A 27,688-nucleotide genomic window follows, 5' to 3' on the forward strand; every position below is an offset into this window, starting at 1 on the left:
ATGTGGCGGGTACCCCTTTCCCGTCACGCCACGCCACCAAATTATTCACAACACGCGTTTTTGAGAGGACATTCATTTTATGTTCTCCCCGTTTTCAAGTGTTTTCAAGTGTTTACATGTTTTTACGTGTCTTTATTTACTACGTTTTGCAATAGATGTCGTAGAAACTTCCGTTGCAAAATTCTGCAACGTCGTTAGTGAACAAAAACTTTCGACACGTCAATAAATACAAACATCTCAATGTGGGGTGCCAGTCACTTTGAAGTGTTATCACGAAAAAATAAACGCCTTTGACAACAACTGGTTGCGGCCAATTCATTACAGAATACCTTTTCAACAGTTGCAGTATTCACTGCATCTCTCCCATGAATTGCCCACCCGTGCTTCAACGAGTCCAGATCTCGTGCACAAAAAAGCTTCAAACGTTTCTACATCCCTTTCTACGTGACTACTCTGCTATTCACAATAAAGTGCCTGGCAGAGGGTTCAATGAACCACCTTCAAGCTCTCTGCCGTTCCACTCTCGAACGGCGCGCGGGAAAAACCAGCACTTAAATTTTTCTGTGCGAGCCCTGATTTCTCTTATTTTATGGTGATGATCATTTCTCCCTATGTAGGTGGGTGCCAACAGAATGTTTTCGCAATCGCGTGAGTAAACTGGTGATTGAAATTTCATGAGAAGATCCTGTCGCAACGAAAAACGCATTTGTATTAATGATTGCCATTCCAATTCACGTATCATATCTGTAGCACTATCTCCTCTACTTCGAGATAGTACAAAACGAGCTGCCCTTCTTTGTACTTTTTCGATGTCATCCGTCAGTCCCATCTGATGCGGATCCCACACCGCACATCAAAAAATGGTTCAAATGGCTGTGAGCACTATGGAACATCTGAGGTCATCAGTCCCCTAGAACTTAGAGCTACTTAAACGTAACTAACCTAAGGGCATCACACACATTCATGTCCGAGATAGGATTCGAACCTGCGATCGTAGCGGTCGCGCGGTTCCAGACTGAAGTGTGTAGAACCGCTCGTCCATACCGACCGGCACACCGCACAGCAATACTCCAGAATGCGGCAGCCTCTTTAGTAGACCTGTTGCACCTTCTAAGTGTTCTGACAATAAACCGCAGTCTTTAGTTACTTTACAAATTAATTGAAGTCTTACATATCTATATCTAAGTCTGTAAGACCGTGATGAACACACACAACAGTAATTACGTTAGTTTTATTAGTTTGTGAATATTCACCCATGGACTAATGAAAAAGTCGGAACGAAACCTTTTGTGGGGCTACAAGCGAGATAAAAGCTTGGAAAAGGTTTGGGATTATGTTTGAAGTTTGCTGGAAGTTCCTCACCCGCAAACCTCCAAATGTGAGACACTCAGATCGGTATCAAACGTTGTGCGTCGACAGAGTACCAACCAAAACACCGATTTAGTTCGTGCTGTGTGCTGTCGTCCAGTAGAACATGCGTAAGCGGCAATTCAAAGTGACGGAGCACAGGAAAAGCATATCAGTGAGTGTTAGTTTCGTAGATCTCGCGTGGGTTAGTTGTTAGCGCGTGACACCGTCGTACCAACAGCCGCACGTCCAAACTGCGCTGGTGACAGTTTGTTTTAACTATTTACGCGTGCAACTATTGTAAGAGAGAACATTTTCCTGATATGTAAAGGGACTTCGGAGTTTGTGCCAGTGTTCATTTGGCAGTCTGCAGACTACATTTGTATAGACAGGTGTGGTGTTCTGTCGGACAAGTGCGACTGAACAGGCGCCACTCGTGATGAAGCAGCTGGTGCATTTGTAGTTTCACAGAATAAACATAAACAATCCGAACAATAGAAAACAATTCCATCACACGTGTGGAAGTATTAATAGTCCCTTATAACACTTTCACGCACAATACAGTAAAAAAGTTATCGTTATAGTTTGAACCCAGGACCCTCTAGCAACTTCCCCACGGAAGCTACATAAATAAGTTATTCACAGTTATGTTTTCTTGTGCTCCATATTTCTGGAATTACTTTTAACTAACGTTTACTCCCGTTCTGCTGCACGAAAGCACATAGTACGAACTAATTTGTAGTTTTGGTTGATACTCTGTCGACATACAACATTTGGTACCGAAGTGAGTGTCTGACAACGGGAAGTGCTCTGAGTATCAAACACTGGATGAGTGTGGACTGGGTAATTTGCGCTCCGTTTTAAGAAAACGTTATGTTTGTGACGTCATATGTCTTGGACAAAGTGCCGTGCGATGATATAGTATTGCAGGTAAATTCAGTGATATATGTGAAAACTGTCTGCAAAGTGTATTGCCAATAGAGTTAGAAGTAATGAAGTAATAAATTACAACGTCATACCTGGTGCTGAAGTTTTAACGCAAGAACAGCGAAAATGTAGTAAGAGATAAACTTTCTTCCTCCATTATTTGGGGACGGTGTCAGCGAGAAAAAGATTCGAAAAGGTTTGAAGCTATTTGCAAAATTTGTTGGAAGTCGCTACGAGCTTTCACTACCAAATAGTGGACGAATATAGTCTGAGTAATTTGCGCGTACTGATTTCCGTTGTCTGAAGACATACACACTGTTTCTAACTGCAATATATGTTTTTTTTGTATCAAACCTTTTAAGATTATGCATCTTAATGAGTCAATTACGGCAGCATTTTAAATGCGGTCAATCATTGAATGAAACGCTGAAAATAAATTTTTTGTTGCCAACGCTCGCGCCACAGCTTGTGACTAGATACTCGACAGTGCGACCCGTCTTCAGAGGTATCACATGTTCTCCCCGTAATCGGCTGTTGCATGAGAAGAGCAAAATGTAGTTCTTGTAGTGACATAACAAATGCAAATACTAACGTATCACGCAATTTGTAAAATGCCTTGTACATACATTACAGATTACAGGAAGCTAGTGTCACCGATAAATTTTGACACAGCATCAGCCATCTACAGAACTGCATAACGTGTAAGTTTAAAGGTTAAAAGAGAAGTCATAGGGAGGAATTATCATCATAATAAAGTGAGAGAAACCAAAGTTCGCACGGAATGATTTTAATGTTCATTTTCCCGCGCGCTGTTCGAGAGTGGAACTGTAGAGAAGTAGCTTGAAGGTGGTTCGATGATCCCTCTACCAGACACTTAACTGAGAGTTGAGGAGTAATCATTTAGATGCATATGTAATATGCGTTTGTGTTGTCTGAAGATCACTGTATTCATTTTTAAATGCACGAGTTGAACAGTCAATTCTAGCCTATATCCGGCGCAGCTACACTGTGGAGGTGAGGTCTGGCGGAGTGGTGCCCGAACATGAATTGGTTTTGTTTAGGTACGTGAGTTCTAGGATTTCTGTCAAATAATTCTCATTCAGATGCTTTGTTTTTGCATCCACCGTGTAGAGATGAATACCTACTTGGGGAAACAGTTCTATACTATTCCCGATCACTCCACGCGTGGAGTTAAGTCAAATTAGTCACACGTGTTACTTCGTGAAGTTGCCTTCTCATGTACTCTGGAGTATAATATATATGCTGTATTGCCCTTTGTGCTTAATTACACTCAAGCGCCAAAGAAACTGGTATAGGCATGCGTATTCAAATATGTAAAAATGAAGGAAGCGGCGCTGTGATCAGCAACAAGTGTCTGGCGCAGCTCTTACATCGGTTACTGCTGTTACAATGGCAGGTTATCAAGATTTAAGTGAGATTGAACGTGGTGTTATAGTCGGCGCATGAGCGATGTTACACAGCATCTCCGAGGTAGCGATGAAGTGGGGATTTTCCCGTACGACCATTTCACGAATGCACTGTGAATATCAGGAATCCAGTAAAACATCAAATCTCCGACATCGCTGCGTCCGGATAAAGATATCCTCAATAACGGGACCATCGACGACCCAAGAGAATCGTTCAGCGTGACAGAAGTGCAGCCCTTCCGCAAATTGCTGCAGATTTCAATAATGGGCCATCAACAACTGTCAGTGTGCGAAACATTCAACGAAATATTATCAATATGGGCTTTCGGAGCCAAAGGCCCACTCGTGTACCCTTGCTGACTGCACGATACTAAGATTTATACCTCGCTTGGGCGAGTCAACACCGACATTGGAGTGTTGATGACCAGAAAAATGTTGCTGGTCGGATGAGGCTCGTTTCAAATTGTATTTAGTGGAGTGACGTGTACGGATATGGAGACAACCTCATGAATACATAGACCATGTATGTTAGCAGGGGACTGTTCAAGCTGGTGGAGACTCTGTAATGGTGTGCGGCGTGTGCAGTTGGAGTGATATGGCACCCCTGATATGTCTAGATACGACCCTGACACGTGAGACATACGTTAAGCATCCCGTCTGATGACCTGCATCCATTCATGTCCATTGTGCGTTCCCATGTACTTGGGCAATTACAGCAGGACAATGCGACACCCCACACGTTCAGATTTGTTACGGAGTGGCTCCAGGAACACTCTTCTGAGTTGAAATACTTCCGCTGGCCACCAGACTCCCCAGACATGGACATTATTGAGCACATCTGGGATGCCTTGCAACGTGCTGTCCCGAAGAGATGTCCACCCCCTCGTATTCTTACGGATTTATGGAGAGCCCTGCAGGATCCATGGTTTCAATTCCCTCCACCACTACTTTAGACGTTAGTCGAGTCCACACGATGTCAGGTTGCGGCACTTCTGCGTGCTCGCGGGGGCCGTACACGATATTAGGCAAGTGTACCAGTTGTTTTGGCCCTTCAGTGTATGTGAAGGGGTGCCGTGTCATGACTTCTGTGATATTGCTTCGGATTAGGTAACGTTATTAATCTTTAAAGGGGTAATAGACTTTTCATTTCTGCGTATGATTATAATATCAGGTTTCGTGCATCACACTACCTCTGAGAGTAATTGATACTTTTTAAACAACACAAACGTCTTTCATATGGTTCAAATCCCTCTCCAACCTTTCATACGATTTTCAGTGGTTTCTCTAAATGTCCTCGGGTAAACTCCGAAATGGCTCGTTTGAAAATGCTGCCCCTCTCCTCCAACCTATTTGTCGCATCCGAGCTTGTGGCCCGCCTCGACGATCTTCGACGTCTATTTGACAATTCTCCCACCCACCCTATCCCCCGTAATCCCAATTTATTTCTCCTGCATGCAAATGAGGAAATTGTGCCTTCTCCGTCCGTACAATGGTCCAAACCAAACTGGTGTCAACTCGTCCATTGCGACTCAGCAAAGTTCTACGTAAGTCGGCCCACTGGTATACGCCTCATCGTATCTGTTCCGGCGTAAAAGTCGGGCGCCGGAACGACGGTGAGGGACGGTGGAGCAGACAGCGCTGTGGAAACGTCGGCCAACAGTACGCTGACAGACCCCTGTCTAGGACGACACCGAGGCAGTAGCGGCCTCTAGGCGAAGAGAACATAAGCACCGCACCGCCTTCGATAGACCCCAGACGCTCCCGTTTGGACAAAACCAACAACCCTCCACAAAGCCCTGGAGATGGACACAGTTGAAGGAACAGTAAAGAAGCTAGCCACAACAATCTACAAAAAGCTGGATATGTACAGAGAAAACAGCAGACACCTACAAAACATCGGCACAATCAAACCCCAGACATGGCGGAAACAGGGAGCATCATAGAGCCAGCAACCTAAAAAACAGTCCCACCAACAGCAGAAGACACCACACTCTCGTATATAATCACCTAGGATAAGCTATTTACACCTTCATATTAGATGAACAGGACGTAAGATAAATTCATTGTTACATATTCACACATAATAGGTTATCTGCACACCCACGCTAGAAGATTAGGAAATCAGACTAAGTGCCGGCTGGAGTGGCCGTGCGGTTCTAGGCGCTACAGTCTGGAACCGCGAGACCGCTACGGTCGCAGGTTCGGGCATGGATGTGTGTGATGTCCTTAGGTTAGTTAGGTTTAAGTAGCTCTAAATTACAGGGGACTGATGACCTCATTAGTTAAGTCCCATAGTGCTCAGAGCCATTTGAACCAAGCCAATCAGACTAAGTCATGTGAGATAATAATATAAATCAAGATAACAAGGGAATTGTGACCTAGTCAACAACGCTAGAAAACGCATGGAGGAAGCAAAACGGAAGCTTCATCCCGACGAGGCACAGAACCCCACCTATGGCAGCGGATTGGCGAACTTTTAAGTTCGACAATTCACGATCCTGTCCCCAAAAGTTTAAATGAAAGGTGCCACCTCAGCACACAAAACCAAATAATACCACAAAAAAACACGTCAAACCGGCGAAGTCGGTGTGACTGATCTCCAGTAAAATGACCAAATAATGTCCGCGGCCATTTGAAGACCAGCCGTTCTACGAGCTCTACAGCAGCGACTTAGGAACTATACAGGGTGATTCAAAAAGAATACCACAACTTTAGGAATTTAAAACTCTGCAACGACAAAAGGCTGAGCTAAGCACTATCTGTCGGCGAATTAAGGGAGCTATAAAGTTTCATTTAGTTGTACATTTGTTCGCCATTTCAGCCAATAAAATTTTTGGTCCCTTTTTCTTCGAAGGTGCTACTGTAACTGGACTACAGTATCTGGAGATGTTAGAGAATTGGCTGTTCCCTCAGCTCGAACAAGAAGCACAACAATTAATATTTCAGCAGGATGGAGCGCCACCACATTGGCACTTATCTGTCCGTAACTACCTGAACGTCAACTACCCGAGGCGATGGATCGACCGCCAGGCAGCCCGTGACAGAGCACTTCATCACTGGCCTCCAAGAAGCCCTGATCTTACCCCCTGCGATTTTTTCTTATGGGGGGTATGTTAAGGATATGGTGTTTCGGCCACCTCTCCTAGCCACCATTGATGATTTGAAACGAGAAATAACAGCAGCTATCCAAACTTTTACGCCTGATATGCTACAGAGAGTGTGGAACGAGTTGGAGTATCGGGTTGATATTGCTCGTGTGTCTGGAGGGGGCCATATTGAACATCTCTGAACTTGTTTTTGAGTGAAAAAAAATCTTTTTAAATACTCTTTGTAATGATGTATAACAGAAGGTTATATTATGTTTCTTTCATTAAATACACATTTTTAAAGTTGTGGTATTCTTTTTGAATGACCCTGTATTGTTTCACTTGTATTAGGAGTTGTGCATACAGAATGTTGGAACACGTGAGGTAATACTGACCCTACGACTTATCTTAGAAGAACGATTAAGGAAAGACAAACTTCGTTTCTAGCATTTGTAGACTTAGAGAAAGCTTTTGACAATTGACTGGAATACTCTCTTTCAAATTCTAAAGGTGGCAGGGTTAAAATTGTAAATTTGTATAGAAACCAGATGGCAGTTACAAGAGTCGAGGGAAATGAAAGGGAAGCAGTGGTTGGGAAGGGAGTCAGACAGGGTTGTAGCCTCTCCCCGATGCTATTCAATCTGTACATTGAGCAAACAGTACAGGAAACAAAAGTTCGGAGTAGGTATTAAAATCCATGAAGAAGAAATAAAAACGTTGAGGTTCGCCGATGACATTGTAATTCTGTCAGAGACAGCAAAGGACTTGGAAGAGCAGTTGAACGGAATGGACAGTGTCTTGAAAGGAGGATATAAGATGAACATCAACAAAAGCAAAACGAGGATAATTGAATGTAGTCGAATTAAGTCGGGTGATGCTGAGGGAATTAGATTAGGAAATAAGGCACTCAAAGTAGTAAAGGAGTTTTGCTATTTGGCAAGGAAAGCGTTTCTGAAGAAGAGAAATTTGTTAACATCGAGTATTGGAAGTGTTTCCTGAAGGTATTTGTATAGAGTGTAGCCATGTATGGAAGTGAAACATGGACGATGAATAGTTTGGACAAGAAGAGAATAGAAGCTTTCGAAATGTGGTGCTACAGAAGAATGCTGAAGATTAGATGGGTAGATCACATAACCAATGAGGGGGTGTTGAACAGAATTGGGGAGGAGAGAAATTTGTGGCACAACTTGACTAGAAGAAGGAATCGGTTGGTAGGACATGTTTGAGGCATCAAGGGATCACCAATTTAGTACTTGAGAGCAGCGTGGAGGGTAAAAATCGTAGAGGGAGACCAAGAGATGAATACACTAAGCAGATTCAGAAGGATGTAGGCTGCAGTAGGTACTGGGAGATGAAGAAGCTTGCACAGGATAGGGTAGCATGGAGAGCTGCATCAAACCAGTCTCAGGATTGAAGACCACAACAACAACATGAATTGTTTGAATTGTTGTCTAGCGATCCGAGAAAGCAGGTTTCCTAGGCACCCCATATTCGACAAGTAGGCAGGACATGAGATTATCACCTGGGGTGGACACTGGATCTTACAGCGAAACCCCTCCTGTACAAAAGTGGATCGGAGTGCTATGGTGCAGTGACGGCGGTCGCCTACCGTCGGACCCCATAGCCATCACGTCCGACGCTGTGTCTTTCCAAACACGTTCTAGCAGAAATTACCAATATTTTCGTGTCATTTACCGTGCCAAACCACGAACGCGTATGCCCGCTTAAGCTCTTTATGCATTGCTGATCATTACTTAGGGTTCGATGTGATAAGGTATTCAGGGCTGACGTGTTTCGTGTACTAACAGTGTATACAAATCTGATTCATATTTTACTGTTCCTTTCAGCTCAGCCCTGTTATTTTGTCCTCGCTGCAACTCTGTCAGAGGGACGTGTTCCCCCCGTCGTTAGGGCTTCTGCAGTCAACAATGGGAGTCCAACGTTGTCCTGGCTCTCTGATCATGTATGCGAGTGCCGGAGTAAGACTAAGGGAGGACGTGACTGAGAGCGAAGATGTTTAGAAGAACGATCCAGGAGAAGGGTTTCCCGTGATCTATGAACTTTAACTATGCATCAGGCGAAACTATTTGTGCATTACGTTGTTTTCCTGCGCTGCTGCTGGAAGATGAAGACAGCAAGTTACGACTCTACAAAAAATAGGCTGCATAATCAAGCCTGTCAAAACGTGGCCCGCGAGTTTAAAATTTTTATTTCTATTTGGCTATTTCTCTCAAACTTTTATTATGTAAACTTGTGGGATAGATTAGATTTATTTAACTTGGTCTTGTCAAGTTCTACAATGTCGATTTCAATTTTCGTTGTACTGAAACGAATTTCATGTTCCATTGACTCATCCGCCAGTGCGCAGTCTAAGCAAATTTAATGCACTCCACTCAAGAAAGAGTACTTTCACGAATATGTGTTGCTCTGAAAAAAGTTTATTTCAAGAGAGAAGTCAGTGAGTTATTGGTACCGATCTTGTGGTATGACTTCAAAAATTGCAAGATGTCTTTCTGCTGTGGGTAATATGAACGGATCATTTTTTTAATAGCACACTTCTTCTTGAAGATCATATGTAGCACTTCCCATACGAATTTTCATTGGATTGTTAAAGACAATCATACCAATTTCTAGAAATTTAATATTTTTAAAACGGTGTGAAATTCATTGGCTTCTTCATCGATACTACAAGTAAGTCTTTGCTTTGAGACTTGATGGCTCAGGGATCTCTTGTAATTTTTTTTAACTTATCCACTATAACGCATTATTCGTCATTGGAATAACGTCTGTGTGTTTCATCATGGAGCGAAGAGAAATATCAAGCAAATTTACTATCTTTTTTTTCACTTAATCATTTTTTGCCTATTAAACATTCGCGTTTATCATAGGATTTATGTACAAAAACAAATACTTAATCTACTACTCCTCAATGGAAAGACGGTTTCCAGTATTTTTTTTCGACGTTCTTAAGAATCGTAATAAAAAAAAAACCATAGTCACCGTCCCTATACAGACCGGAGTAATAGTCGAGAGCAATAATCAAAATGACAACCTGAGCGACAGCACAACATAAAGGCGAGTAATTCTGAACAAGTAAATCGCCGAGAGTACACGGACTAACGAAACAGCGACACCTGTTAAGATTCGGATGGCGAGTGGTGAACCGTAGGCATAGTGAAGGGACAACCGAATGGTATTAACATCCCAGTTGGCCATTCGATCGTTTTTTCGTTGAGTCGGTTTGTTAAGTAAAATGAAACAACCGAATGAAACTAGTCGCTGCGGCCACGGCAACGGTGTGTGTTTTTCCCTCAGTCTCTGGGTTTGAGTGGTTTAACATAACTGAGCCAACCGACAGACACACGTCTCTGACAGTTACGATAGTTAAATTAATGTCTTTCCGAGTCTCTGGATCTGAGTGTTTTTTAGCCTTTTGGGTTATGCACTGAAGAGCCAAGGAAACTGGCACGCCTGCCTAATATCGTGTAGGGCGCCCGCGAGCACGCAGAAGTGCCGCAAATAGACGTGGCATGCACTCGTAGTAATGTCTGAAGTAGTGCTGGAGCGAACTGACACCATGAATCATGCAAGGCTGTCCATAAATCCGTAAGAGTACGAGGGGGTGGGGATCTCTTCTAAATAGAACGTTGCAAAGAATACCCAGATACGCTCAACGATATTCATGTCTGGGGAGTTTGGCGGCCAGCGGAAGAGTCTAAACTCAGGAGAGTGTTCCTGGACGCGTGAGGTGCCGCATTGTCCTGCTAGAATTTACCAATGGACAATGCACAATGGACATGAATGGGTGCAGGTGTCAGACAGGTTGCTTACGTACGTGCCACTGTCAGAGGCCAATCGAGACGCAGCAGGGGTCCCATATCACTCCAACTGCACACCCCCACACCATTACAGTACCTCCACCAGCTTCGACAGTCCCCTGCTGACATTCAGCAAATCTGCAGCAATTTGCGGAAGGGTTGCACTTCTGTCACGAACGATTCTCTTCAGTTATCGTTGGTCTCGTTCTTGTAGGATCCAGCCGCAGTGATGTCGGAGATTTGATATTTTACTGAATTCCTGATATTCATGTTACACTCATGAAGTGGTCGTACGGGAAAATACCCGCTTCATCGCTACATCGGAGACGCTGTGTCCCATCGCTCGTGCGCCGGCTATAACACCACGTTCAAACTCGCTTAAATCTTGATAACCTGCCATTGTAGCAGCAGAAACCGATATAACAAATCCGTCAGACGCTTGTCTTGAATACGCTTGCTGTTACCAGTTTCTGGTAGGTAGTTTCCTGTGGGACCAAACGGCTGAACTTCGGTCCCTAGGCTTACACACTACTTCATCTAACTTAAACCAACTTACAGTAAGGACAACACACACACCCATGACCGAGGGAGGACTCGAAGCTCCGACGGGGGGAATCCGCACGAACCGTGGCCAATGCGCCTAAGATCGCGCTGCTACAGTTCGCGGCTACCAGTTTCTTTGGCGCTTCAGTGTATATGAAGCATGACTAGGGTTGCCAACTGTTTTTGGAGGCAGATAACTTACATGTTTTATTTAAAATTGACGCGAATGAAAAGCATATTTCTAAAAATGATGTATTTTAAAAATTTATGTATTTGTTTACTTTAATACGATTTTTTCGTACTTCTATCATTAAGTAGAGATTTTTAGTTGGTTTTGCAAGGTTAATAACTGGTGCTCCAATGTAAAACGAACAGTCTGGTTTGATTCAGCAGCTTCCTACCTATCAATAAATACGGTGGTCGTGTGTGTTAAAGACAGGATTGGAACTAACAAAAGTAACAGCACTACGCATGTCCGATCAATTGTGAACAGTAAGCAAGCTCGTGCTAAACGACTTGATCATTCGAAGAAGGTTGTAAACAGGTATGGCTACTCGGAAAACAAACCTTATTTTCTCGGAAGAAGACATCGAGCACTCCCCACAACATTATGGCAGCGTGGAGGGACAGGTCGTGTTAAGTTTGCAGTCGACATGAGTCGCAAAAGCAGCGGCTGTCACAATCGATCAGACACGGGGCCGACTTCACGTCGCTCACATTCCTCTAACTAGCAGAGCCGGCACCTTTGTTTCACTAACGACGTTTCAGCACGTTAATTTGTTCCTTATCCGTGGCTCTTCTTCGCCCAGGGGCACACGATTTGAAAATGGCGGACCAGAATACCTCGGCGCAACTGACACCAATTTCTTCCTTCATGTTGTTCAGCTTCCCGTACAAAGGCAGAGGATGGGAGAGTACGTAGCGTAAGTATTAAAGTAATGCTTACTATTGCACGTATTAAGCAAATAACAAGCTCCCAGACGCACCCCATTTGAAAATGGCTCTGAGCACTATGGGACTCAACTTCTGAGGTCATTAGTCCCCTAGAACTTAGAACTAGTTAAACCTAACTAACTTAAGAACATCACATACATCCATGCCCGAGACAGGATTCGAACCTGCGACCATAGCGGTCTCGCGGTTCCAGACTGCAGCGCCTAGAACCGCACGGCCACTTCTGCCGGCTTTCCCCCTACGATGCTTAGTTTTGTGAGAGTTTGTTTCTCTGATATTTGTAGTTGTAATGGATCACATATAATCCGGATTTCCATTAAATAATTACAAAAGTCCATTCCTATCGATTAGAAAATATCGAAAAGGGTAAGATCTCTTATTAACATTTCATTAAAGAAGTTTCTCTTATTTATGAAAGAAGTGTTCAAATTTCATGATAGTGATAGTAAATATTCTTTGTAACTTGGGTCATTAAAATAAATGGAAACATAGTAAAAAATTTCGTCCGCTGTCTTTACAGAATTTTTATTAGGCCAGTGTAGGTTTCGAAGTCATACCTTCATCATTAAAGCCTTAGGTTATTACGTAAGAACCTCCATTGCAATGTCAATACGCCCGAGACGTGTACCTCTGGGAAGTATACTGCGTCTTAATTGAAATTTGCGAAACTGTGGTGCAAAATATAGCAAAAAACGCTCAAAAGCTTAAGTTGTGCCGTATAACATGTAAAATATGTATTGTATTCGTAATGCTGATGTATTCATTGTAGTGTCATTTTTGAAAACTGTGGACGTTGAACATAGGGACACCATACATAAAAGAAGTCAACAATTTTCACACCTGTACTATTAAGTTTTAACAAAAAATTGCCTTCAGTGTTCTGAAACTATGTATACACCATGTGATAAAAAGTATCCGGTCATGTATTAGCGAACTTTAATATGGGCTGTGTCCACCCTTCGCCTGCTGGAGACACTTTCAATGAGGTGTCGGAATGTGTGTGGACACGTTGGACGAACCAAAGAGGACATAAAAAGCAAATTAGCACAGGAAAAGGGACATTCCTGACCAAGAGAAGTCTAGTGGTATCAAACATTGACCTTAATCTGAGGAAGAAATTTCTGAGAATGTACTTTTGCGAGCCCTGCATTGTATGGTAATGAGTCATAGACTGTTACGAAAATGGAAAAGCAGAAAACCGAAGTGTTTGAGATGTGGCGCTACAGAAGGACGTTGAAAAGTAGGTGGACTGATACGCATTGAGGAGGTACTCTGCAGAAACCGTGAAGAACATATGGAAAACACTGACAAGAAGAAGGAACAGGACGATAGGACATCTCTTGAGACTTCATGGAGTAAACGTCGGTTCTAGAGTCAGCTGTCGAGGGTGAAAACTGAAGGGTAAGACAGAGATTGTAACACATCCAACAAAAATTGGCGACATTGGATTCAAGTACTACTCCGACACGAAACGAATCGAGCGAGGTGACGCAGTGGTTAGCACACTGGACTCACATTCGCGAGGACGACGGTTCAAACCCACTTCCGGCCATCCTGATTTAGGTTTTCCGTGATTTCCGTAAATTGCTTCAGGCAAATGTCGGGATGGTTCTTCTGAAAGGGCACGGCCGACTTCCTTCGCCATTCTTCCCTAATCCAATGGGACCGATGACCTCGCTGGTTGGTCCTCTCCCCAAATTCAACCAACATGAAAAGAATGGCGCAGGAGAGGAATCAGTGATGGACCGCATCGAAGCAGTCAGAAGACTGATGACTCATAGGGAGATATGCCCTTCAGTCCAGGTCGTTCCTCATTCACTTTCTTCGCCAAATACGGTGCACTGTCAAGCGGTGATCCCTGAACAGCAAGTCAGTATTGTGTTACGGTCGGGGCGCTGCCCGAATGGAGCGTGCAGCGACGTAACTCGGCGGCGGGTTCCGTGGCTTTTTAGTGGCCGTTACGTATGTGAAGGGCAGAGCGGCGGAGCAGCCGGCCGCGGCTGTGTACGGGGTCAGCCGGTGTTTACCTCCGTAATCGTTACTGCAGGCAAACATGGGCCAGCCCACACGCCGCTGCGGTTGACGGAGAGTCGCGCAATTCATCCCGGAAAAACACGCCAGACGTGGCCTACTGCACGCACAAAGGACGCCCGCCACTCCAAGTAAGTCAAGACGTCCACCAACTCATATCCTCGTTCATAAACGCCAAAAGGATTGAGGACCAAACTTGTTTGAACACTAATGTAGCTTGTACAAGGGAGGAAAGATGACAGCTTGACGTTTACCTAACCCTTCCTTGAGCGATCAGTCTTGTGACTTCGGTGCGGCCCGCCACGAATTCCTTTTCTGTGCCAACCTCTTTCTTTCAGAGTAGCAATTGCACCCTAAGTCTCTGTCTTCACCTACGGTTAATACTCCCTACAAGTCCCTCTAGTACCATGTTGGTTATTCTTTGATGTCTCAAGACAGGTCCTATCATCCTGTCCCTTCTTGTTGCAGTATTAAAGTATTCCATGTGTTCCTTTCTTCGCCAATTCTGCGGAGACCCTCATCATTCCCTACCTTATTAATCCACCCACTTTTCAACATTTGTCTGTAGCACCATATCTCATAGGCTTCGTTTCCCAATAGTCCATGATTCACTTCCTACAAAGCTGCGCTCTGTACGTTCTCAGAAATTATTTCCTATGAATTACGACCAATGTTTGATACTAGTAGTCTTCTTTTAGCCAGAAATGTCTGTGATAATCTGATTTTTATGCCCTCCTTGGTTCGTCCGTCTTGAGTAATTTTGCTATCAAGATAATGGAATTTTTTTATTTCGTCTACTTCGTAGCTCCCAATTTTGATGGTAAATTTAATGCTAATCTCATTTCTGCTACTTCTCATTATCTTTACCTTTTTCCAATTCACTCTCAATCCACACTCTCTGCATATAAGACTACGCATCCCATTCAACAGATCCTGTAATTGTCCTTCACTTTCACTGAGGTTACCAATGTCATCAGCGAATCTTATCAGCGATATCCTTGCACCCTGAATTTTAATCCTACTCTTGAACCTTTCTTTTACTTCCGTCACTGCTTCTTCGATGTATAGACTGAACAATAGGGGCGAAAGATTACATTTCTTTCTTATACCTTTTCTAATCTGGCCACTTCGTTCTTTGTCTTCCTTACTTGGTTCTTGTGTATGTTGTACTTTAATCGTTTTTCCCATAGCTTACTCCGATTTTGCTCAGAGATTAGAAGTTTTTACAGTTCGAACGTTTTTTCTAGTTTGCCCAGTCTTATGAATATGTTTTGATTCCAATATCAATTTAACTACCTCTCTCATACCCTTCCTTTCCTAAAACCAATCAGATCGTCTTCTAGGAGATCCTCCATTTTGCTGTTGCTCTTTCTGTATCTGATTCTCTTGAGCATGAGATATGAAGCTGATTTTATTACAGTTGTCGAACCTGTCTGCTGTTGCTATCTTCGGGGCTGTGGCTGATATTTCTTGTGAACATCTGTCGGTTTGTCTCCAGACCGATCGAACCTACAAACCTTCCTTCACAGTGTGAAAATTTTTATTTTAGAGTGTTACTTCTGTTTCCTGCAAGGGCACGTCTTCTCTGTTAGTTCCTGTTTCATGTTCCTGAAGTGTATTACCTTATTTGTGCAGATTTTTTTATGCTGGATCGGTAATAAGGACGAGATGAATTGTTTTCCCCTGCTGCCCACCTGTTTTCAAATTATGGCTCTGGGACTATCTTCACCTGGGGCTCCTAAATTCAGTTTTGTTTAACCCATTTCTCAATACAGCTCCTGGTTGGTCGTGTAAACAGTCCAGTATTGATTTTGTAACTGCAGTTCTACCTGCCGAATTTCCTCTGCCAGAACAAATATGCGCTCCTATTCAAACACTGTATACTATGACAACAGGGGTGGCCAAGAATTGTGCTCGTGAGCCGCGACCTGACACTTGTGCCATAGCACTCAGCCTGTCCACGCGCTTCCCCCACCACCACGTCACGCTGTCTGGATGAGAGAACTGTGAATGCGCCGCATTTACATGGCAGTGCAGTCACGCTGCATACAACTTCGTTTTATCAACAACACAGACATCAAACAAAACAAATGCTCACTGTTATTTAATTATTTTTGGCGCACTGAAGAAATAATATGAGTATTTCTGTAGTACAAAATGTCAGTGTGTGGACAGACACAGACAATTTAAAACGTCCCCTTACAAAAAATAATGAATGACTGTGCTGATAAAAATCTTAAATTATTTGATTTTCAAACAGCTGAGCAGAACTGAACGTACTCTGACATTACTCTCTTTACTTATTGTGATCAACACTAAACTGACACACAATATTTTTAGCGCAACGCAATCTGACCTTCAAAAATCCCTACAAAAGAATGGCCCTGACTAACAAAAACCTATACCTTTCGTGAATCACTTACCTCACAAAAATCTTCGTTACTCGAACTACTGCAATACAGCGAGCGCCAATACTGCCAGCTAAATAAAAGATTCTAACTACTGAAGTCACCAACTACTGATAGGCATAGGCAGCTAATGAAAGATTTTGATCGAGAACAAACAATGTATTTACCTTAATAGTCTTCAAAAGTCATAATATATATATATATATATATATATAGCAGTTCATGACATCCATTCTTACAAATATACTGTTTCTGATGGACACACGTCCAGATCATCCGCTCTCAAAACTCCGCCATCTCTCTCCCCACATCCACCACTGCTGTCGGCTCACCTCCAACTGCGCAACGCTACGCGCTGTTCACACCCAACTTCCCAACACACAATAGCAAATATCCCAACAATGCAAAACACCCACAGACTTCACACAGCACAGTCACTGATTTTCATACTGAGAGGTGACGTTACCAACATGAAAACCTAAACAGCCTACTTACAAATTTCACAGATTTTCGCACTCAAGTTGCCACATAATTGTGAATTATTTAGTTTCATAATCGAAAGAAGGGCTTTCACACTTATGTGTGGATCGAAATGCTGTAGCATTTTTGCGACCTCGTTACAGCGACGTGGAAACCTACCTGAGGAAAACAATGTAGATTTCCTTGGGCAGTTTTAACGTAAAAGAATTTGTCCTTAGAATGGGAACCACATGGCAGATCAGTGAGCTACATCTGCGCGTGCACAGAAAGCTTTCACCTGAAATGGGAAACCGTCTCGAAAACCAAATGTAAGATTGGCAATGTTCCCAAAACGCTTAGAAAACTGTCTTTGTAACTCTTTCAAGGCCACAATCAGTTGTTTAGATTCTATAGTGCCGGTGACCTTAGACAACTGGCCTGTATTTGTCAGAATTTGTCCCTTCTGCTAGCAGATTTTCTTTTTAAAAGCAAGCCCATAGAATCAGAAACAAGCTATTTCTCGCCTTACACTGTCTTACTGTGGCGGCCGGGGTAGCCGAGCGGTTCTAGGCGCTACAGTCTGGAACTGCGAGACCGCTACGGTCGCAGGTTCGAATCCTGCCTCGGGCATGGATGTGTGTGATGTCCTTAGGTTAGTTAGGTTCAAGTAGTTCTAAGTTCTAGGGGACTGATGACTTCAGCAGTTAAGTCCCATAGTGCTCAGAGCCATTTTTTTTTGTCTTACTGTGGGCGGTGTGCTGTCAAATCCACATAAAATGTCAGCTCTGCAATCCACTCTGGATGTTCTAATTTTAGCCCATGCAGCTTCAACACGATACCACAGTTCATCAATAGTGACTGGCGTATTGTGACGAGCCAGTTGATCGGCCACCATTGACCAGACTTTTTCGATTGGTGAGAGATCTGGAGAATGTTCTGGCCAGGACAGCAGTCGAACATTTTCTGTATCCAGAAAGGCCCATACAGGACCTACAGAATGCGATCGTGCACTATCCTGCTGAAATGTAGGGTTTCGCAGGGATCGAATGAAGGATAGAGCCACGGGTCGTAACACATCTGAAATGTAACGTCCACTGTTCAAAGTGCCGTCAATGCGAACAAGAGGTGACCGAGACATGTAACCAATGGCACCCCAACCCATCACGCCGGCTGATAGGCAAGTATGACGATAACGAATACACGCTTCCAATGTGCGTTCACGGTGATGTCGCCAAACACAGACGCGACCATCATGATGCTGTAAACAGAACCTGGATTCATCCGAAAAAAATGACGTTTTGCCATTTGTGCACCCAGCTTCGTTGAGTACACCATCGCAGGCGCTCATGTCTGTGATGCGGCGTCAAGGGTAATCGCAGCCATGGTCTGAGAGCTGATAGTCCATGCTGCTGCAAATGTGGTCGAACTGTTCGTGCTGATGGTTGTTGTCTTGCAAACGTCCCCATCTGTTGACTGAGAGATCGAGACGTGGCTGCACGATCCGTTACAGCCATGCGGATAAGATGCCTGTCATCTCGACTGGTAGTGATACGAGGCCGTTGGGATCCAGCACAGCGTTCCGTATTACCCTCCTGAACCCACCGATTCCATTTTCTGCTAACAGTCACTGGATCTCGACCAACGCGAGCAGCAATGTCGCGATACGACAAACCGCAATCGCGATAGGCTACAATTCGACCTTTATCCAAGTCGGATATGTGATGGTACGCATTTCTCCTCCTTACACGAGGCATCACAACAACGTTTCACCAGGCAACGCCGGTCAACTGCCGTCTGTGTATGAGAAAGCGGCTGGAAACAGTTTGCAAGACAACAACCATCTGCACGAACAGTTCGACGACGTTTGCAGCTGCATAGACTATCAGCTCGGAGATCATGGCTGCGGTTAGCCTTGACGCTGCATCACAGACAGGAGCGCCTGCGATGGTGTACTCAACGACGAACCTGGGTGCACGAATGGCAAAATGTCATTTTTTCGGATGAATCCAGGTTCTGTTTACAGAATCACGATGGTCGCATCCGTGTTGGCGACATCACGGTGAACGCACATTGGAAGCGTTTATTCGTTATTGCCATACTGGCGTATCACCCTGCGTGATGGTATGAGGTGCCATTGGTTACACGGCTCGGTCACCTCTTGTTCGCATTGACGGCACTTTGAACAGTGGACGTTACATTTCAGATGTGTTACGACCCGTGGCTCTACCCTTCATTCGGTCCATGCGAAACCCTACATTTCAGCAGGATAATGCACGACCGCATGTTACAGGTCCTGTACGGGCCTTTATGGATACAGAAAATGTTCGACTGCTGCCCTGGCCAGCACATTCTCCAGATCTCTCACCAATTGAAAACGTCTGGTCAATGGTGGCCGAGCAACTGGCTCGTCGCAATATGCCAGTCAATACTCTTGATGAATTGTGGTATCGTGTTGAAGCTGCATGGGCAGCTGTACCTGCACACGCCATCCAAGCTCTGTTTGACTCAATTCCCAGGCGTATCAAGGCCGTTATTATGGTGAGAGGTGGTTGTTCTGAGTACTGATTTCTGACGATCTATGCACCCAAATTGAGTGAAAATGTATCACATGTCAGTTCTAGTATAATATATTTGTCCACTGAATACCGGTTTATCATCTGCATTTCTTCTTGGTGTAGCAATTTTAATGGTCGGTAGTGTATTTTGTTTGTTTGTGTGTGTGTGTTGGATGATGATGATGAGAGAAGGTAGAGGGTGAAATACGGTGCTGTCACATAGTCTACTCCTCGCGAATTGGCCAGGGGGGAACGCTAAGCTTAACGTCTCCATCCGACGAACGGATGACCATCAACAATGTGACGCGCCCTCTCCTCACAGTGGACAGGTATGGTGTTCAAACCAGGACACTGACGCAAAGCCTGCTGATCAGAAACCTTACGCCACCACCTATCCTCACCTTGCTGGCAGTGAAAATTTTTTCCGTCATCAGAATTCGAACAAGCTTACCCGCCGAGTCGTGCGCCACCGCATATTCATACGTTAGCGTCCACGGCCACGGAGGCGGGTGCAAAGTCTGTTTGGAGAATACATTACAATAACGAAATTAACGCAAAAATTAGGACTGCGTAAATATTGTAATTTGCATATACAAGTTTCAGAAAGATGCATGCGCATCCGACATATTTTATGTCTCGCAAATAAACTCAGGCTGGCATCTAAGCAGCGAGGCTAAAGAGAAATGGAGAGCCATTCAGAACTCGAGGAGACGTAAAGCAAAATTGGGTGTCGACACAACATTCGAAATTCATTGCCGCCATACACCAGATCATCATTTCGTATGTTCGTATTTGGTACTAACAAGGGAACCTCCCCACCGCAGCCCCCCTCACATTTAGTTATAAGTTGGCACAGTGGATAGGCCTTGAAAAACTGAACACAGATCAATCGAGAAAACGGGAAGAAGTTGTGTGGAACTATGAAAAAAATAAGCAAAATATACAAACTGAGTAGTCCATGTGCAACGTAGGTAACATCAAGGAGAAAGTGAGCTTAGGTGCGCCGTGGTCCCGTGGTTAGCGTCAGCAGCTGCGCAACGAGAGGTCCTTGGTTCAAGTCTTCCCTCGAGTGAAAAGGTTACTTTCTTTATTTTCGCAAAGTTACGATCTGTCCGTTCATTCATTGACGTCTCTGTTCACTGTAATAAGTTTAGTGTCTGTGTTTTGCGACCGCACCGCAAAACCGTGTGATTAGTAGACGAAAGGACGTACCTCTCCAATGGGAACCGAAAACATTTGATCGCAGGGTCATAGGTCAACCGATTCCACCACAGGAAAACACGTCTGATATATTCTATACGACTCTGGTGACGGCATGTGCGACACATGACAGGAATATGTTGTCGACCCACCTAACTTGCACACTTGCCGAATGGGTAAAAAGATTCTTCTACCTTGCCCGATTTAGGTTTTCTTGTGGATTTGATAATCACTCCCAAAAAAGTGATGAAAACATAAGAATTCGTCACATAAACTGCAAAAAATGAATGCAACAGTTTCACAGTCGCACAGTTTTCCCTGTGCTCTGTCAAAACATATGTTTTTTACGTTATCAAATGTTTCCGTGTGTAGGCCGTCAAATCCTGCATATGTCCAAGCAAATCTGAACATGTCCTGGAATTTTGGAGAGCGAAGTTGATTATGTGTGAGTGCCTGAACTTTGATAATTATCTGAAAATAAAAAATTAAACTTTTCACTTGAGAGAAGACTTGAACCAAGGACCTCTCGTTCCGCAGCTGCTCATGCTAACCACGGAACCACGGCGCTCCTGAGCTCACACTATTCTTGATGTTGCCTATCTTGCGCATAGACTACTCAGTTTGTATATTTTGCTTATTTTTTTCATAGTTCCACACAACTTTTTCCTGTTTTCTCGGTTGATCTGTGTTCAGTTTTTCAAGGCTTATCCCTATGCCAACTTATAACTAAATCTGAGGGGGGGGTGCGATGGGGAGGTTCCCTTGTAAGTATGATAAAGCTCACATTTCTTCCCTTCAAGATCAATATTTGCCACATGCGATAAACTCTAACATTCTCCTGTAGTGTGTAAATACTGCCTGCTGCGAATTCGACGCCGGCACGAATACTCGATCAACCGGTTCGAATATCAGCGGTGGAAGGAATTTGCAACTCAGGAATGTTGGCTGCGCCCCTCAGGCAAGTCACGTGTCCGGCAGAATAAGACAGCGTGACTCGGGATCCCTCTCTACGACACCGCACCTGCACGTCTACAGTTTATCTCAAACTGAAGGATAATTTGGAAAATATTTCGAGTAGATTTCCCCACCATGTTATAGTTCTGGGTGGAGATTTTAAATTGCCGGATATAGACTGGGAGACTCAGACGTTCATAACGGGTGGCAGGGACAAAGAATCCAGTGAATTTTTTTTAAGTGCTTTATCTGAAAACTACCTTGAGCAGTTAAACAGAGAACCGACTCGTGGCGATAACATATTAGACCTTCTGGTGACAAACAGACCCGAACTATTTGAAAAAGTTAACGCAGAACAGGGAATCAGCGATCATAAAGCGGTTACAGCATCGATGATTTCAGCCGTAAATAGGAATATTAAAAAGGGTAGGATGATTTTTCTGTTTAGAAAAAGTGACAAAAAGCAGATTTCAGAGTACCTGTTGGCTCAACACAAAAGTTTTGTCTAAAGTACAGATAGTGTTGAGGATCAGTGGACAAAGTTCAAAACCGTCGTACATTATGCGTCAGATGAGTATGTGCCAAGCAAGATCGTAAGAGATGGAAAAGAGCCACCGTGGTACAACAACCGAGTTAGAAAACTGCTGCGGAAGCAAAGGGAACTTCACAGCAAACATAAACATAGCCAAAGCCTTGCAGACAAACAAAAATTACGCGAAGCGAAATGTAGTGTGAGGAGGGCTATGCGAGAGGCGTTCAATGAATTCGAAACTAAAGTTCTATGTACTGACTTGGCAGAAAATCCTAATTTGGTCTTATGTCAAAGCGGTAGGTGGATCAAAACAAAATGTCCAGACACTCTGTGACCAAAATGGTACTGAAACAGGGGATGACAGACTAAAGGCCGAAATACTAAATGTCTTTTTCCAAAGTTGTTTCACAGAGGAAGATTGCACTGTAGTTCCTTCTCTAGATTGTCGCACAGATGACAAAATGGTAGATATCGAAATAGACGACAGAGGGATAGAGAAACAATTAAAATCGCTCAAAAGAGGAAAGCCCTCTGGACCTGATGGGATACCAGTTCAATTTTACACAGAGTACGCGAAGGAACTTGCCCCCCTTCTTGCAGCGGTGTACCGTAGGTCTCTAGAAGAGCGTAGCGTTCCAAAGGATTGGAAAAGGGCACAGGTCATCCCCGTTTTCAAGAAGGGACGTCGAACAGATGTGCAGAACTATAGACCTATATCTCTAACGTCGATCAGTTGTAGAATTTTGGAACACGTATTGTGTTCGAGTATAATGACTTTTCTGGAGATTAGAAATCTACTCTGTAGGAATCAGCATGGGTTTCGAAAAAGACGGTCGTGTGAAACCCAGCTCGCGCTATTCGTCCACGAGACTCAGACGGCCACAGGTAGATGCCGTGATTCCTGACTTCCGCAAGGCGTTCGATACAGTTCCCCACAGTCGTTTAATGAACAAAGTAAGAGCATATGGACTATCAGACAGTCGTTTAATGAACAAAGTAAGAGCATATGGACTATCAGACCAATTGTGTGATTGGATTGAGGAGTTCCTAGATAACAGGACGCAGCATGTCATTCTCAATGGAGAGAAGTCTTCCGAAGTAAGAGTGATTTCAGGTGTGCCGCAGGGGAGTGTCATAGGACCGTTGCTATTCACAATATACATAAATGACCTGGTGGATGACATCGAAAGTTCACTGAGGCTTTTTGCAGATGATGCTGTGGTGTATCGAGAGGTTGTAACAATGGAAAATTGTACTGAAATGCAGGAGGATCTGCAGCGAATTGACGCATGGTGCAGGGAATGTCAATTGAATCTCAATGTAGACAAGTGTAATGTGCTGCGAATACACAGAAAGATAGATCCTTTATCATTTAGCTACAAAATAGCAGGTCAGCAACTGGAAGCAGTTAATACCATAAATTATCTGGGAGTACGCATTAGGAGTGATTTAAAATGGAATGATCATATAATGTTGATCGTCGGTAAAGCAGATGCCAGACTGAGATTCATTGGAAGAATCCTAAGGAACTGCAATCCGAAAACAAAGGAAATAGGTTACAGTACGCTTGTTCGCCCACTGCTTGAATACTGCTCAACAGTGTGGGATCCGTACCAGATAGGGTTGATAGAAGAGATAGAGAAGATCCAACGGAGAACAGCGCGCTTCGTTACAGGATCATTTAGTAATCGCGAAAGCGTTACGGAGACGATAGATAAACTCCAGTGGAAGACTCTGCAGGAGAGACGCTCAGTAGCTCGGTACGGGCTTTTGTCAAAGTTTCGAGAACATACCTTCACCGAAGAGTGAAGCAGTATATTGCTCCCTCCTACGTATATCTCCCGAAGAGACCATTAGGATAAAATCAGAGAGATTAGAGCCCACACAGAGGCATACCGACAATCCTTCTTTCCACGAACAATACGAGACTGGAATAGAAGGGAGAACCGATAGAGGTACTCAAGGTACCCTCCGCCACACACCGTCAGGTGGCTTGCGGAGTATGGATGTAGATGTAGATGTAGAAACCGCGCTTGTATCGTTGCATTAGTGAAGAATCTACCCTTAGCTCCTGAAGCACAATAAACGCATCTGCTGAAGTCCCTAACTATTCCGCACACCTAACCTCACAAACCAAAGGAAGAAGGCGGCACGTGATCCAGGATATAGGGGCATGTGTGGCTACCACTGTGTTGTATTCGTGTTACTATTAGTCGTGCCCCGCCTCCAAGATAAACTTTGACAGTTGTAGATTATGGTACAGAGGCAGTAATCTCATCTAGATTAAAACGTCGCCATTTGTTAGCCTAGCTTAATTAGTGTCTTTTCCACACAAATCTTGCGTTACAATCCAAAGATGAAAATGATAAAAAGTAGTAAAAAGGAGAATGAGGAAGTTTAAAGAGTGAAACTGGGGAAGTAAGCGGGACAGATTCAATAGCTCATAAATGGAAAGTGTGAAGCACAGCATTTTGTGCGTGTCAGACTTCAGCAAAAGGAAAATCAGAGGAAGACAACACGGAAGCTTTTGTGATTTAGATGGATGTTATGGTCCGTCTGAAAAAGTTATTATCTATAAAGTGTTTTCTCTGTCACTACTAAACAGTGTCGACCACATTGTCATTATCAAGCTTCTGTTGATATGTACTCGTCCTACAACTAATGTGCGATGTGTTACTACGTGCTGGATGCAGCCAGATCTATTTTTTATGTGTATGACCGTAGGTACATACAAGTACAAAGTTTCAACTAGACTTACTAATATGTTTTTATTTATTTTTACACACACGTAAGTGCAAGGGTGTACCCAGCCAAGAGCAAATGAGGGATCATAGCTTTCCGGCTCATCCCTTTCACCCATAGGCCTAGAAAAATATCTTCGCAGATTGGGATTGCATCCTGATCCGCCAAATAGACGTATCACTCCAGGGGAATTTATCTCGAAATTTCGAACCTATTTCGTGTGTGTGTGTGTGTGCGTGTGCGTGTGTGTGTGTGTGTGTGTGTGTGTGTGTGTGTGTTTGGAGCTTATGGGCGCTCAACGGCGATGTTATCAGCTCCCTGGATCTACTTCGTCATTCACATCCAAACTAACAGGAGTTCACCTCCCCGAACTCAGATCCTGGGTCCGCCTTTGCTGTACTGTATAACCTTGTTGGCTATCACTTTGTATGCACACACAGTGTAATTATCCTTACATAGGGTGGGCAAAATGAAACAGCCGTGGAGAATATTTCATGCACCTTAATATAGGCAACACAATTCAATTCATCTGCACCTGGGTTGCCTATCTTAAGGTGCATGAAACATTTTCCAGGTGTTTCATTTTCCCCAACCTGTCTATGTCAATTTCTATGTTCACTAGGACAGTTGTTAACTATGTGGTTGAAACTAGTCAATAGCGGAAAATAAAACATTTTTTCAAGCAATAAACAGCCTTAATCGAATCATGGCGTCTTTTACTCGATATCTGATGGATGTAAACCCAAGCACAATAGAAGTTTTTGTAATTTGATAATATAGGTTGACGTTAAAAATCAATTACCACAAAACAATAACTGCAAGTGTGTTACATAAAACATAAATCAAAAAAGTGTGTGGAAAACGTTTATCAACAGAAGGGACGGGTTGACGAGATAGAATGATGTACCTACGAGCGGTCCAGTTATGGTACAGCACATATTATCCTTCTTACAAATTTCTGACTGAAACATGCTCGCCATGTCAATGAGGAACCGGCTATTAATGTAATGTTGTAAGACGATAATGGATGAACACTTTTATCATATCGGCGGTCAGCTTGTTGCCCAGGGGAAATAATACTGCTAAGTCGTTGCAATATGTTTTGAAGAGACGCTTTTACATCTCCTGCAAAAAACAAGCATTACGCAATATTAATTTTCGGAAATATTTGTAAGTAACATTTCGTCTGAGTGAAGAGGAATAGCCTAATCTCTGAATAACGGATGTAGGCAAAGTAAAATTTCTTGTGAGTACATCTGTTTATCACTACAACAGCACTCTGCTGTTTTAATAATGGAATTATGTCATTCAAACAGTAATAATTGTGAAAAGATGAGTTTTTTCTCAGAAGGTCGATAGAAACATGCCAGCCTCTTCTTTCGCACAGAGCCACAGCGGAATTCGTGTCGCTTCTAAACAAGAATTCTTTTTTTTTTTTTTTTTTTTTTAATATTCTCGCCACCTGTAGGCGAGACACTGAATGCTGCCCTCCATCATTTTGAACTGTGAGGTTTGAATATGTCTTTTGTGTTTGTTCCAGGTAAGCTGCCCCTCGCATCAGAATGGCAGTGTAGTCGGGAGCGGCTGCGAAAGAAGCAGCCTGAAATATCGTGAATTTCAACTTTTTACGTGAGTATCTTAGAAATATTCTCTGCAATGAGGTATTATCAGTGACTGAAAGAACAATAACGGTTTTAATCGCTGGCCTGCACTGTTAACAAGAAAGAAGAAAGTTGTAACACACAAATCACATATTCACAAATAATGCCGCTAGAGTCTGTCCTTTAGAAGATTTCGCTAAAGTGCTACTGCGAGGTTATGTTCTGACTGCATGAGCTATTTCAAGAAAACGTGTAAGAAACATTAACACAACGGAGACAAAGATATTACAGACGTTACAGAAAACGTCAAGTCCTATAGCTACGAAGGGCTGTAATCGACGCTACATTTAAAATGCATACCTTCTCCATTTAAGTTATTTCGTTTCGTTTACAAATAGCTGAATCGGTGATAGACCTTTCATGTTTCGCTTCAGAGTTAGTACAAATTCGAGGACATTTACCATGTTTTGGTCAAATATTAATAAGTATTGCTTATTCGTATGATCTTCACTTAAAAGTACTGTATGTTCTGTGTCAGTAATACGAATACATTAGCAGAATCGCATCTCGTCTATCGAACTGAAACAGAATATATAACTAAAGCAAAAGCAAGAAAAGCATTTCAGCGAAATATAAATTTCCTAACGTCGAATATAAATTTCAACGTTAGGAAGCTTTTTCTCAAGATATTTACCGGGTTTTAACCTTGTGCAAAAGTGAAAAAGTTCAGACAAGAACACAGTACAAACTTTTGAAATTTAGTGCTACTGGAGAGTACTGCAGATTATATAGGTATATCGGATAACAGAAGAAGAGGTACTCGAGCAAATTAGGGAGAATATGAATTTATGGCGCAACACGATTATCTGGTGATAGGATACATTCTGAGGTGTCAAGGAATCAGTTTGACAACGGGGTAAAGGGGAAGGGGAGAGTACGGAAGGTGGGGGGGGGGGGGGGGGAATTGTATGTGGAGACCTAGTCACGAATACAGTATGCAGGTTTGGATGGATGAAGGCTGCAGTATTTACGTAGAGATGAGGAGTCTTGGAAGGGATACATTAGCGTGGAGTGCTGTATCCTGTGAGACTGTGAAGACCACGT

Source organism: Schistocerca serialis, chromosome 7, assembly GCF_023864345.2.
Source record: "Schistocerca serialis cubense isolate TAMUIC-IGC-003099 chromosome 7, iqSchSeri2.2, whole genome shotgun sequence".
Classification (NCBI taxonomy): Eukaryota; Metazoa; Arthropoda; class Insecta; order Orthoptera; family Acrididae; genus Schistocerca; species Schistocerca serialis.